The following is a 10,350-nucleotide window of genomic DNA, read 5'->3' on the forward strand; positions in this document are numbered from 1 at the left end:
TGTTGGTAAAAGTGTATGCTAAAAGTGAAAACATCTGTCATAGACTTTAATCAGCCTTTATAGCCCGACTCTCATGATCTTGATGAACTTTGTGGTCAATCACCGTAGAAGATGAGGAGATTGGAGGATTCAGGACCATTGGAAGCGTTGGGACCATCACACAGTGTGATGTATGAATCCACGTAGCCCTTTCAGCAACCTTCACCACAGTGTTGGTCACTTCGAGAACCTGAAAAGGGCCCAGCCACAGCTGATGCCTCCACGTTTTTCACCGGAATTTCTTCACCAGCACAAAGTCACCGGGTTTGACATCATGGAAGGGTCCATGTGCTGCCCTCGGTAGTACTGCATGAACTTGTTTCCTGACATCAGAGAGCAGGTTAGTCAAAGATGTGCAATACCTGATCATGTTGTCCTCGCAAGGGTGTGTGTCCATCGGCAATCTTAGCCTGGCAAGCCTGGCCTCCAAACAGAATCTCAAACGGAGACAGATTGTACCTCGGATGCACATGCATCCTCATTACATCAAGATAATTGGCAGACACTTGATCCAATTTAATTTCGTGTCTTCACATTTACTCAATTTAGCTTTTAGAGTCCAATTTTCTTTTTCTACTGCACTGCCGGACTGGGGATGGTAACTACAATGTTGAGATCAAATTGTAGTTTATCCGAAAGCTGAGTCATCACCTCGTTTTCAAAGTGCTTCCCATTGTCAGATGAAAGTTTATCCCCATCTGGGAATAATTTCAGTCAACAACGCATTTGCCACTGAAGATGCCGACGCATGCTTTGCTGGAAATACTTCAATTCATTTTGAAAACATGTCGGCCATAACTAGACAATGTTTTTTACCTTCAAAGCATATTAATTCTATAAAGTCCATCATTGCATGTTGGAATGGCCATGTGGGTGTGGATGTGGCTCCTGGTTGGTAAGCGGGCGCCGTTTACCAGAATTGAAGCGAGCACGTAAGGCAAGATTCGCAAAAATTGTCTGTGAAAGTGGAAAATCCATGTGTAAACTAATGACATTGCACTGCAGAAACCATCCCCCCTTTTGAAATAACCGCCACCCAGGGCCCATCCAAATGCTCTTCTCGAAAGTTGCCCCGCATCGTCGCCATACAGCAAGTTCAGCAGGAGTAGATAGCGAATGGAGGTCAGCAAGAGACGGGAGATGAGTGGGCAGTGAAGAGAGAGGAGCCATGGTGGAATGAAGGAAGAGGCAGGTGTGATGCAGCGGCGGCATGCATATGTGCATTTTCCCTGGGACAGGACCACACATTCACCACAATAAGAAATGGCAGCAGGACAGCATCAAAGAAAGCCGCAACCTTCTCATGGTGAAGAATTGGTTTGCTGTTAGATTTCAAAAAGTTGCGGTAGGTGGCGCGACAGTCATGGACCACGCCAAAACCATAGAGGGAGTCTGCGTAAATGGTGATGGATTTCCCCTCTGCCAAACGACAGTTGAATGCCACCAACTCAGCTGCTTGTGACGAGTAATGTGAAGGGAGTGGTGACAAAGGTATGACTCCAAAATCATCAACCACTGCAAAGCCACTACGGCAGGAACCTGTATCAGGATCCCATGAAGTTGAACCATCCACACAAAAGATCAAATCCGTATTATGGAAGGGCATATCTAAAAGGTCCACACAGGGCATACGTAAATGCTGTAATTCTACTATGCAATAATGTGGTTCCCCCTCATCAGGGAGTCGCATGAGAGTAGCGGGGTTGGGAGTTTTGCAACATCATACTGACACATGAGAAAAGACCATCAATAATGTGTTGTATCTGATCCACCGTGCAGCAGACAAATGTGATGAGTGTTAGTCTTGCAAATAGAACTTACACTGGGGGACACACAGAGTGAGTGGCGCTTACCCCATTTAGTCACATGTCGCAAGTACAGCCTATTTACATGCTGCTACTGCACAGAGGCACGCAGGAAGACCTTCTGCTACTGGATCAAGTTGACGAGAGAAAAACCTCACTGGACAGAGATGGACGCCACGGCACTGAAGCAAGACTGATGTCTAGTTTCCGTGGTGTTTGTCTACAAACTGAACAAAGGTCTTTGATGAGTCCAGAATCCCAAGGGTAGGGCAGGTTTCCAAGTAACACTTGAAGTGTTCAAAGGTAATGGTAGCCTTAGGTGTCCATTTAATATGCGATGAGGAAGTTAGGGACCTGTCCAAAATGAGAGAATAATTTGGGATGAAATGCCTGCAATAAAAGCACATTCCCAAAATTAACCACACCTGTTTCTTTGTGAGTGGTTTGGGTATGTCAATAACCTCCACTCGAGTTGGAGAAAGCATTTTCCCCAGAGAAGCAAGAAACTTAACCTTTTGTGATACAAATTGCAGTTTTGATATGGATCCTTTGTGGCCATCTGATGCTAGGTGATTTAACAAACCAACCCTATCAGTCTCACACTGTTCTTTGGTGGGAGCAACAATCAACTAATCATCAACAGACTGTAGCAAAGCTGGGCCCGGTGTGAGTGTGAGGGGTCCAAGAGTGCGCGGGAGTGCCTCACAGAAGAGGGTGGGGCTGCATGTCAGCCATTGTCAAAAGCAGGTTCAAGTGTACTTCTTCCCTTCAAAAGTGAAAGCAAACCAAAATTGTGAATCCTTGTGAACTGGCACAGAAAAAATGTTTTAGAAAGGTCAACAACTAAAAATCACTTCATGCCAGGTGGATTTTGGCACAAAATGGCATAAGGGTTTGGCACACAAGGAGCCGGAGCATTTATTGCAGCATTAACAATTTGCAAATCTTGAACAAAACGCCATTCAGTTGGATGACCTTGAGGTCAGATTTTTTTTCACCAAAAATATCGGTGTTTTACGTAGCATGGTGGATCAGCTGGAAAGCGTTGTCCTCACAGTTCTGAGGACCCGGGTTCAATCCCTGCCCTCCCTGTGTGGAGTTTGCGTGTTCTCCCCGTGCCTGCATGGGTTTTCTCAGAGCACTCCGGTTTCCTCGCACATCCCAAAAACATTCAACATTAATTGGTCACTCTAAATTGCTCCTAGGTACGATTGTGAGTGTGGCTGTTTGTCTCTTTGTGCCCTGCGATTGGCTGGCAACCAGTTCAGGGTGTACCCCATCTCCTGCCCAGTGACAGCTGTGATAGGCTCCAGCACTCCCCATGACCCTTGTGAGGATAAGAAGATGGATGGATGGACAACAAACAGATACCTAAACAGCACATCTGGCCCAAAACAACACAATGCACGTGGAACAGGGTGCATAAATGTATCTTTTGTGAAACGCCCATTTGCATACATTGAGTATCAAGATCCTTTAGTTGGAGCAAGAACAACAAGGTTTGGAGGCCATTATCACAGAATTTGAAGCTCCCAAAACAACAAAGAAAATAAGGAGTGTATTATTTACCAGACAATCAACTGTGGGAAAGTTCACGAAGGCGGCAGTTTTCAAAAGCGTGTGAATATCAAGTGGTTGGGGTGCAATTTCTCTCTCTAAAGCAATAATGTCATTTTGAATTTCAGTATCTAATGCATCAAGAGCAAGCGTTTTTTCGTTGTGGGGAGCAGGTGTTGGATGCAGGTGTGTTGTGTAACACAGGTCAATTGCGCTGCTCCAGGGCCGTCAGAAATCAGTCAGATGCGACACCACATGAGTTTAGCCCCCACAGCAATGACTTCTTAACATCTTTTCAGGCAGTCCACTTGCCAATGTCCCTTCTCTCCACAGTAGTGGCATGTGTCATCATCGAAGTAACCACTCTCTCTGTTGGCATTCTCATGGCCTCGTCTACCTCCTCCACATTTCGTGGCTTGTCTACTGTGTCCTCGGTTTTAAAATTGTCCTTGAGCAGAAAAGGTTTACCTTCCGGACTGGGGAACTCGATCATTGACATGCGAAAGTTCGAATCCGTGCCAGTTATAGACATAGAGGAGTAAGATGGCGGCGTGTATGGGTGCTTAGCTCTCCAACTTGGTGCTTTTTCTTTTTTTATTATTTTGACACTACTTGTGGATTTCTGTAAAGCCACGGTCAAATATAGCTTCCAGGACCTGATTGATCTGGGACTGAAGCTCTACCTATCAATAACAAAGGAATATCAAAAGGAAAACAATATTCGAGAAGACATCGCAAGACCACCGGGATCTCCCTGGTTAGCCACACTCATCAAGCGACGGAGAAGGCGGTGGGAGCGTAAACAAAAAATGAGGATGTCGGGCGAGCCTGGCTGCTAAGCTAAGAAAGCAACCTCACAGACCTGCGCTTTCAAGTATCTTTTTGACCAACGCAAGATCCATAATCCGAATTGGAATTACAACTAGCCACGAGCAGCTTTGTCTGGAATTGCAGTATTATTTTAATCACGGAGACATAGCTACTTCCGCAAATCCCCAATGCTGCAGTTTTACTAGCAGGCCGCACGTTACATCGACAGGACAGAACTGAACCCTCTGATAAGACCAGAGGGGAGGGCTTTGTGTCTATGTGCACAACGACTGTTGTTCTAACAGCAGGATCATCAACACCCATTGTTCTCCTAATTTAGAAGTCCTTACAGTCTCTTGCAAACCCTTTTATTTATCGAGTGAGCTAAAAGTGGTCATTGTGGGAGCTGTTTATATCCCACTGGACGGTAATGTTAGCGCAGCACTTAGCCGTTTGCCCGCGACTATAAACAAACAGCAGCTTGCCCACCCTGTTGGAGTATTTATTGTTGCTGCTGACTTCAATCAAGCGTCTTTAAAGACTCTCTTACCCAAATTTGACCAGAAGGTGACGTGTCCCACCAGAGGAGACAAAACGCTAGACCATGTTTACTCCAACATTAAACATGCATACAGGGTCTTCGCCTTCTGCTATCTTGCTGGATCTAATCACATCTGCGACACCCTTATGTCCAGATAAACCACCCTCCAAAAAAAAAGGGCCTCAAACAAAGGCAATTACAACATGGCCTAAGAATGCACTCACTCAGCTGCAGGACTGTTTTTCATGCACTACTGGGAATTATTTGAACACCAGAACCTCCAGGAACACACAGATACTGTTCTATCTTACATCAAAAACTGCATAGACACTGTGACTGTCAGTAGACGGATCTGGGTTTTCCCCAACCAAAAACCCTGGATGGACCAGGGAGACTAAGGCCCTTCTGTAACGCCGCAACACCGCCTTCAGGGCAGGGGCCAGGCACAGTGCAGTGCTCCCAGAGCCGACTTAAAGAGAGGCATCAGAGTGCTAAATGTGACAAAACAAATATTGAGGAGTGCTTCACAGAAAACAACTCAAAAAAGATGTGGGAGGGAATACAACACATCAAAAACAATAACAGAAATAACAAGATGTGTGCTGGAAACACAGACGCCTCGCTGGCGGAGGAACTAAACCTTTTCTTTGCCCGTTTTGAGACAGTCAGATAAAATCCAGGCTTATCACAACCATCTCCCATTAGCAGCATACTATCACAACCATCTCCCATTACCAGCATACTGACGGTTCAAGAACATGAAGTGAGAAGTGTGTAAAGGACTGTGAACACCAGGAAAGCCGCTGGCCCAGACGGACTGCCGGAGAAGGTACTGAAAGCCTGTGTTGATCACCTGACCAGCATTTTCACAAAAATCTTCAACAGCTCCCTGCAACAATCGATCATTCCCTCCTGCCCGAAATGTGCAACAATCATCACCATCCCAAAAAAATCAGCCATTGACAGTCTAAATGATTACAGGCCTGTTGCATTCACACCTGTGATTATGAAGTGCCTCGAGAGGCTGGTTGCACGCCACATAAGGGGCTCACTCCCTCCCTCACTCAATCCCTACAAGTTTGCCTACAGAGGAAACCGGTCCACCGAGGTTGCTTTTGCAATAGCTCTTCAACACTGCACTAAGCCACCTGGAATGCGAAGGGAACTACGTCAGGATGCTTTTAATTGACTTTAACTCAGCGTTTAATACCATCATCCCAGGCATTTGGGTTGACAAACACTCCCTCCTTGGACTATCTCCTTCCATATGCTGCTGGATTAAAGACTTTCTCACAAACTGTCCACAGTCTGTCAGATTTGGCCCACATCTGTCATGGAGATGAGGCACGAGGCTGGAATCGATTCCAGGACTCTGAGGCAACGGCAGGGTGTTGGTTTTATTCCAAACTGAGGTCATACGTGGTTTCAGCAGTCTGAGAAGGCAGAGGCAAAAAAACGCGAGGCTACAGGCAAGATCCAAAAACATGAAGCAAGGTTTCATGACTATGAGGCAAAAGCCCATCCCAGCAACTCCGTCATCAAGTTTGATGATGATACCAATGTGATCGGGCTCATCTCAAAAGGAGATGAGTCTGCCCACAGAGACGAGAGTGAATATTGTCAAAGTGGTGTTCTACAAACAACCTTACACTGAACACCACAAAGACGAAGGAAATCATTCTGGACTTCCGGCATGGACACGGTCCCACTGCTTATCAATGGGGAGTGTGTGGAGAAGATCCACTCCTTCAGATTTCTGGGAGTCTGCATCACAGACAAACTCACAATGACTGTGAATACCACGGCGGTGGTGAAAAAAGCCCAGCAGCGACTTCACTTCCTGAGAGGGCTCAGGAAGAACAACTTGAAGGCTAAGCTACTTCTGGCTTTCTACAGAACCACCGTGGAGAGCGTCCTCACATACTGCATCACAGTGTGGTATGGTTGATGTACAGCAGCGGACAGGAAACCTCTTCAAAGAGTGATCAACATCGCCCAGAAGCTCTCTGCCCTTCCTAGAGGACATTGTCACCTCCTGCTATTACAGCAGAGCTACTAACTTTTGATGTTCTTTTATTTTTATTCTATTTTATTCACGCATGCACCTTATGGATAAGCACTCAACATTTCATTGTATGCACATATAATGACATTAAAGGCTTTTGATTTGATTGATTGATTGATTGATTGATTTGATTGAGCTTGAATTTCTGTCTGGTAACTGCCGGTGACGGCGGACCCAGAACCCATTTTTTCTATCCCATGACAGGAGGTGGCAAGCTGCCAGCAGGAGCCATCTGAGCAGGCTGAGAGCAGGATGAGCAGCAACAACTTGTGTGCAGAGGGGAGCTCGTGTAGTGATTGTAAGCAGAGGAGGGTGCCACTGGTCATCATTGTTACTTGGTTGGTCAGGTTGCCATTTGGCATGCATAGGATTTGGGGGTACCCAGTCACTGGTGTTGTCCCAACGTATTCCACCAGGCAACCTCGGATATAGTGTCACAGGAGGAGATACACAGTTATCAGTTCATTAACACGGTTTCTTTTTTCACTTTTCGTTTATCTAAATTCTTTTGGCTATTCTCATACTTATTCGCTTCTGTCGGCCATATTTCCAACAGTCTGTATTTTTCTTGATGTCTTCTAAATCCTTAATTTCAATCGTTTTGTTCTTCTTGAAGCCACTTTTCTCCTCATCCAACCCGTCTTTTAAATGTTACCACTACCAGATACTTAAATTTCCCGTGACTGGAAAACCATAGTCAGTCACCCATTTCTCTACCCACGCTATAGATTTCTCCCCATATTTCCTACTCATATGGGTCATAATTGATGATGTGTACACTGGTAAATCACTTTTTTTGCTCTTGTCTCTGGTTTTGCTCTACCCACTCCCCTTTTTCTGGAAGCACCTCGCTATCAAAATATTTGAACATCTTCGAAATTATTTGGGCCTCGAACCCCTAATTGTTTGGTGTCAAGGACACAAACGCCCCACCATCAAATCTTGAGGCACCAACCTGCTCACTGAATTTAAGCCTGGGAACTCTATCCCTTTTAATCAGGTCTTTTGGCATTCTTTTCAATGTTATTAATGTTATAAGTAATTTTGTGTTTCCAAATGTTCATTGTAAGGTTGAAAATCCTGTTAAATGTAAATGGAAGATTTGAGAAACACAGGAAGTAGCCTGCATGTTTTATTTTGAAGCTGCATTTATTGTGTGGCAGGAAGATACTACTTCCACTTGTTCCTGAGTCTTCCTAAAGAGAGAGAGCAGTGAGAGTATATGTGAAGAAAAACCTGTGAACATCCGTGAATGTGTCTCCTTTAAAATGCAGGGAGAGGATTAAAAAAAGTAAAGACCAGCCAACATGTGTGTCATGCCTGTTAATTTCTTGCCACTGCCATCATGGGGGGAGGTTGACCAGGAAGCAGAGTCTTTTGTTCACAGCTCTGAGCAAAGTCAGGATACCGTGGCTTCTTTGGGTCAGACAGAGCAGAGTGAAATCTGGACTGGTTGCTGGGTATCTGATCTTCCTCAAACCACAGTAAATGATAAGACTGATCAACCTGTCTCTTTGGATGAGGCTCAGAGTGATTTACATCAGTGGGTTAATGAGATTACCAGATTTTCAATATGTGGAGCAGAGGTTGAGATAAGTGCTGAGCTACGAGCCAAGATGGGCATAGGGTCAGTTGAGCCAAGTTCTGACAGTTGCCATTTGTCTGACCAATCCTTTGATACCAACAGTGTCAAGTCTGCCGTTACTGGCTCTCCACTTTCAGTTAGGTCATCATGTACAGATTTGATACCTGTGAGGGAGTCTTCCGCCATGACCATTGAACAGACAGAGGTGGTTGTGCGTCCGTTTGGTAGGGGAATCTGCACCAGATTATGGAGATTGGTTAGGCCGGCGAATAGGATCATTCAGACTATCTCCACACAAAGGATCTAGATTATGTCTTTCAGAGTTGTTTCTTTCTCTAGATAACTAATTTTTTTGTGTATGAGCATTCTTGACACTATACAAGACAATTGTTTTGATGTATTAAGTCTTTTCTCTTTTTGGGTGCACTTTGCTGATACTATGTGTCCCATGGCCTTTAAATGTGTATTTGGCATATTTTCCTGGGGTTAAAAGTGACTGATCACCTTATGTTTGCCTTGATCCTTTGTTGGATAGTTTTCATGAATGGTTGGGCTGGGTTGTGTATAAGTAATAGGGGAATTACATGGTAGCACCTGTAGAGACTGTAAGTGGAGTACGCTTATGTTTTTGGAAGTGTCATCAACCTCATATACAAGAAATTCTCCTTTATGATGCAAAGAGAGGATTAAACCAAGTGGAAACCAGTCAACATGTGTGTCTTCTCATTCTTCCATCAAAAAAATGGAGTCAGACCTATTACATAAAGATGAGACTAAAGGTCCTTTAGTTATATGTAAGTGAGAGAGAAAGAAAATAAAAAAACAAGACAGTTATCTATGTCCAGCTGTATACACAGGCAGCCGGTAAAACAACATCATTTTCATTTTCATGAGGAACAGTCTGACCGGGAAAACTAGAACCCACAATAGGATAAAACCTGTTAAAGTTGAAGGAAGAACTAATAGAACAAATATTCTGTATTTATGTAAAACAAATCTGCCAACACAAGATCCTCTTTAGGAGTGAGCCGGTTCGATAGGATTGGAAATTAGCTCAGTAGATGGACAGCCAACGTTAGATGTTTTGGAGACAAGTTTCGAGAAAGCAGACTTCAATGGTTTGGACATGTCTAGAGGTGAGAGAGTGAGTACATTGGTAAAAGGGTGCTCAGGATGGAGTTGCCAGGCAAAAAAGCAAGGAAGGAAGGAGGAAGACCAAAGAGAAGGTTGATGGATGTTGTGAGGGAAGACATGAGCCCAGTTGGTGTTAGAGAGGAAGATGCAGGAGATGGGCTTACATGGAACAATTTGACGCACTGAGGCGACCACTCACGGGACAAGACGAAATTAAAAGAAGAAGAGACCTGTCTCAAATCTGCCATTCGGAGCCAAAATTGTTGAGTTATTTTTGATCAGCTCAGCAATTTCTTCATCTTAAATGGACATTTGACAAAAGTCACTAAGGTTTCCAAACTCATCACAGTACAGAACCTGCTTTTATAAAAGTGCAAAATTCTGCTCAGCCCAATTCTGTTTTGTTGGGTCTCAGTGCAGCATTTGATACGACTTATAATATACAGCTGAATAGGTGGAAATGTGGGTTGGACTAAATGGAACAGTCCTTAAATGGTTCAGGTCCTACATGGATGAAAGTACTTGTTTTTTAACCATTCTAAGTGTAAAATCAGATCGAGTGGCAAATAGGTCTGCTGTCCCTCAAGGGTCAGTTCTTGGACCTTTTCTTTCAGCCTGTATATGCTTCCCCTGGGGCAAATTCTTCATAGCTTTAATTTTGACTATCATTAGAATGCAGATGACACACATCTATATCTAGCAGTCTAGAAACAATTACTATAATTCAATAGTGGTATTGTGTCACTGTCTTAAACAGAAATAACTGGATGAGCCAATTTTTTTTTCAATTAATCCACAACAGGTGGCAATGTGT

The sequence above is a fragment of the Syngnathoides biaculeatus genome, chromosome 3 (genome assembly GCF_019802595.1).
Source record: "Syngnathoides biaculeatus isolate LvHL_M chromosome 3, ASM1980259v1, whole genome shotgun sequence".
NCBI classification, from domain to species: Eukaryota; Metazoa; Chordata; class Actinopteri; order Syngnathiformes; family Syngnathidae; genus Syngnathoides; species Syngnathoides biaculeatus.